Source organism: Cheilinus undulatus, linkage group 1, assembly GCF_018320785.1.
Source record: "Cheilinus undulatus linkage group 1, ASM1832078v1, whole genome shotgun sequence".
Classification (NCBI taxonomy): Eukaryota; Metazoa; Chordata; class Actinopteri; order Labriformes; family Labridae; genus Cheilinus; species Cheilinus undulatus.
In genome coordinates, this window is record NC_054865.1 from 46023679 (window position 1) to 46029033 (window position 5355).

Below are 5355 nucleotides of genomic sequence, written 5' to 3' on the forward strand. Positions count from 1 at the left end.
TATTTGCTAGAAAACACAATGCCATTGAAGAATACAATCTAAGTGATCAAATCCTTAAGATTGAGATCTTGTTTGATAAAACCACAAAGATAAGCTGTTTCAGATCTGCTCCAATTTGTTTCTGTATTGCTTTTCTTTCAGAAAGTGTGTGCTTCAATGACGATTATATAAAACCCACCGTTGGGTAACTAGGCCAGCTGCAACAGACCAAAAGTTTACAAAATGTTCTGTTCCCTACATTAGCAGTTAAGTTAAAGAGGTTTCCAGTCAATCAGGACTCAATCAGACCAAATGATCACTCAACCACAGCGTGTGCAAATGCAGAGATGGCACTTTGGTCACCTATTATCCTGCTCTTAATGCGTTGGATTATCTAACAGAGTTGGGGAGAGGAGGACTAAGATGGAGAGAGAGGGTTTGCCTGGCTGGGTGCTGGCGGGTCAGTTAGATAACTGAAGGTCAGAATGTGCTGTGAGTCGCACCGAGCTCCGAAATACCACAGACACATCGCAGGGAGACCGGGAGAGCTCTCAGCCCACACCTGACCTCAGCAGCTCCCCCCATCCTCCAACACTCTTCTTCTTCCCTCCTTTGGTGCCATTTTTGAACCTCCCATCTTCAGTCTTCGACCTACATCTCATAGTTGGAGTAAATCTTTTTCTCTCTCATTTAAACCACTTTAACTTTGTAGACCTGGGGATGGTTCATTAAACAAACTGACTAGTAAAAAATATGTGCAGCATTTTCCCACTCAGTTTAGTTCACAAAGGATGGAACACTTTATCAAATAAACACTTAAATGTAAAATATGTCGAATTTATGCACAGGAATATCTATATTCAGACTATTTTAACAGCTTTTCTCCCTCATAATAAGAAAGTGGTGGTTTATTTTGCAGTAAATACACATAAATGCAGACAACAGAGTTCTCATTTCAAAATAAGAAGTAAGCTGCAGAGGTGGTGGAGAGGAGCGACGTGTTTCATCTTGTTATTTCTTCCCATCATGTTGATTGAGCATTCCTAGCAATAGAAGTAACAAACTGTGGGTTTATAAAGAATGCAAAGCAAACAGGAGAATTTTCTGCAGGTTGACTGTGTCAGTCTCCAAATTATAGTTGACATTTGAGTGTGTCGCCTTCTTTACAAACCTGTCTAACTAGTTCTACATAATGACACTATAATTATGACACCTTTTCCCGACACAGATTAAACACAGAGGACTTTCCTGTGGAGTTTCCAAACACATCTCACATCCAGGTCACACATTCAGGAAATCAGGACCCTTTATTGTAAAAATGGTGCTCAAAGTCTACAAGGTCTCATTCCACTACCGTTCTCCTGAAGAAATTTGCTCTCCACTTTTTATCTCATAATTTCAATTTTTAATCTCATAACTGACTTTTCATCTCATAATTATGACTTTATGTCTCATAATTTTGACTTTCTATGTCATAATTATGATATTTATCTCATAATTAGGCCTTTTTTCTTACAACTATGACTTTTTATTTCATATTTTATGTTTCTATCTCACAATTATGACTTTTTTTGCTCATAATTTTTAATTTTTATCTCATAATTTTGACTTTTAATATGATAATTAGGACTTTTATCCCATAATTTTAATGTTTTATCTCATATTTTATGTTTGTATCTCATAATTATGGCTTTTTTTAATCTCATATTTTGTGTTTTTATCTCAAATTATGACTCAGGATTTGCCTTTTTTTTTTTTTAGATTGGCCTCACTTTCACATTTTTCTTTTTGAAGTGCAGGGAATGGGCTTCCATAGATTTGTGATTTGGTCTTAGCTAAAATGCAGAACACTACAGAACACTGTTACACACACTTGAGTGCTAATGTGAGATGATAAAGTGTTTAAAGACATTTTTCGTTGAATTAAATTTACTTTGTTTTTACATTTTAACCTAACCTCCAGTGTTTCCTCATTCTGATTTTAGAGTGGCGTTTCCTCAGTAGTCAAGCCCCTGTCCCACAGAATCCATTATTAATGTCAGTGTTGTGTGTGGACTACAGGATGGGGAAGATGGGTTGAGGATTGGGGGATGAAGTCATGTATTTTATTTTGTTTGTGTGTAAAGCACTTCGTGCAATGTTGTTTTATATGAAAAGTGCTTTAAAAATAAATATTGATTGATTGAAATACGACGGAAGTAGCTTTTCTCATCTTAAATAAACAGAGTCCTCTTCAAAACAAGAAGTACACGGCAGAGACGGGTCAAGCAGAGCGAAATGTCTCAGCTCTTCCTCTTTAGTTATTGCTTTGAATAAGAGATGACTGGTGGTAGAATTGGCATATCGTGCTTTTAATGTTGTTTTACAGTAATTATTATCTAGACAGCCAAAAACAGAAACATCTCGCCACTTCATCCAGAGAATCTGACTGCCGGTCTCACAGTGGGACACCGGCTGATCATTCAGCATCAGAATCATTCCAGTCCCGCTGCTCAGTGTCTAATTTCACATGCATTTGTCTGTTTTCTCCAAAGAAATTAGGTCTCACCGATATCAATTTATCAATACTCTTAATGCATTTCAAAAATAAATGTCATGTACTTTGAATCAGCATCCTTTGCAACATAAATCATGTAATTATCTAATTTGTTAAACTGAGTTAGCTTCCTGCAGTTATTTTTCTGTTATCCATGAGAGATATGGTGAATTTCTTCTTATGTAATCCAAAACGTTGCTGGGCTTCTTCTTCTGTGGTGTGCCATTGTTCTGCACTATGCTGGTAATGTTTGCTCTGAGACTTCCTTTATTAAATAGCATCATGGGATTCACATGAACTTAAAGAGATTAAAATTCAAGGCTTGTGAGCCTGTTCCTTATTTAACGGCTTATTTTACAACAGTAATATTTTCTGACAGTGGACTTGTTTCAGTTGTCCTTTTGGTTATGTGTTAAATAAAGACAAATATATTAAAGTTTTGTACATTGCTACTCTGATTTGTGAATGGGCATGTGCGATATGGTTATAAGGTCACAGGCTTACAGAGTGAGAAAAAGGATAGATAAAACCCAGTCATAGAATTCATTATTATTCCAAGTCTATTTGGTTTATATCCAAAAAATATAGATGACAATAATTTGACAATAGAAAAGGCAAATCTGACCAATCAGGCTCAACAATAGAAATCCTTAGTCAGGGAAATCAATAATAAATTTGATCTAAAACTATGTGACAGTGTTCAAGCTGATTTTTAAAATGTTACAAAGGCAAACCTGTTCATTTAAGGTTTAATGAAGATCTAACCCTACCCTACCATGGCAGAACTGTTTACTGTAAACCAAAAGAAAATATGCTGCAATCCTTCCTCTCAGAGCCAATAACCCGTGCCAACATGAAGATGACCCAGTTAGGAGTCTTTTATGCCTGACTTGATGTCCCGTGACGGTCCCTATCAAGAGCTGTTTACCTCAGACTCAGGCATGACACCTGCCGTAAAGTGCGTCACATAGAGCCTTTGTTAAACATTTCCTACAAAGCAACAAGTGATGGAAGACAGCAGTGATAGAAATACCAATCAAACACAATAAATGCACAAGACTTCAGTAGTTCTTAAGTATGATTGCATAGTTGCTAGTACATCAAATATCAGAAGAATAAGCTCTTACTCTGTAAAATGACTAATTACTGGCACTTATGGGTATTTTATAATGATGCATAAATGTAGAAGGATGTAACTGTATATGTGGTTCATGCTGTATGTAGGTTAACTTACATAAAGATAAGTCTGCTGGTTACCTACATAAACATCAGCCCCCTCACAGCAGGTCACTGTATAAATCTCAGAGCTCTGGTTCTCAACTGGTGGGCCAGGACCCAAAAGTGGGCCATGAAGTGTTTTTCAGTAGGTCACGTATGTGCGCCTGGGAAAAGAATGTGGGAAGGAGTTCATGATGTAAGGAAGCACTTAGTGGACCTACATGTATACATTTTATTTCGTTCAATCTTGCGGGGATAATGAGTCAACTTTGGTGATTTTCTTGAGTTATAATCTCATTACTCTGCATAAAAGAGCTGGTTTTCCCATGATAATGTGTTCATTTACTTAAAATTTATAGAAAACAACAAATTTATATTTTTATCAAATGAAACAGGGTTAAATAAAAAGTATGCATGCATGTCCTCCTGGTAGTCATGAGGTTATTTAAAGATATTTGTCTTGTGCTGTCACATTTAAGGTCAAAGGTGCAACATTTCTCTAGAAGCAAATTTGAATGGTTTATATATTCAGAAAGTCAGATTTAAATTTCTCTTTACAGAGGTGGCAGAGTGTCCCCTTCCAGCTTGGTACTATGGACCTTCTTCCTGTCAAAAAAGCTCTGTTTATTCTGCACATATTCTAATCTTTACTTTTGCAGCAAGGGAAATATATGCTATCCTTCTCGCCCAATTTGTACTGAAAAAAATTTGGGCACCCATCACAAACTGATGCACAAAAAAAATGGTACATTGCAGTCAAAAACTAACATCAATGTTATTCTTTTATTGTTCAAATCCAAGCAGAATAACCCTAAAAAAATACATGTTCTTACCCAAATACCTTTGTATGATCTACTCATAATTGTTGGTTTCAGTTAGCATGTGCAAACAGAATTTTTACAACCTCCGAGCAGACAGAGCTTTGAGTCCTCCCTAAAATCTATGGCACCAACCAGGTTGGGAACCAAAGCGCTATAGCTTATGGTGATATCAGAAAGCAGACTACTACGTAGCTCCTATTGTGCTGATTATTTATGGTTAAAAGTCCTGCATGGAGACTGTGAAGTATGCACAAAACACCATATCCAGCTTGGATCTGATCAAGGAGTGAGAAGATCAATCTTCAACCGCAGTATCTTCCTGTGACCTTTCCCTTCCCCACCCTCCTGAGCATGTCTGCATTAGACACACAGTCTTGCCAGTGATACTCAAAGATGGGCAAAAGACAAATTATCACAAAGAAGTCAAGCTCACGCCTCTGGCTGTCAGTCAACAGGCCTCACCAGACTACGGTAAGACTGGAAGAACCAAGGACCGAAAGACTCTTGACCTTTGTCCAGAACGCCACACTGTCTTGCTCAGCAAACCCATTGCCCATTGCGCTAGTCCATAACATGGTCATGATCTTGGCTTTGCAGTCAGCCATTGATAGATTACACTGCCAAGGTACAGTAGGTGAACTGCTCCAAAAGGAGGGATGATGGCGTTTATATCATGCAACCTGTTTGCAACCGGGCATGCTATGTGCTGCATACTATTTTCTGCTCGTCAGTCTGTTCTTCTCTGCTCTTCTTTACTTGATACTGTGCATGCACACATACGTAGCACTGATACAAAGGTAA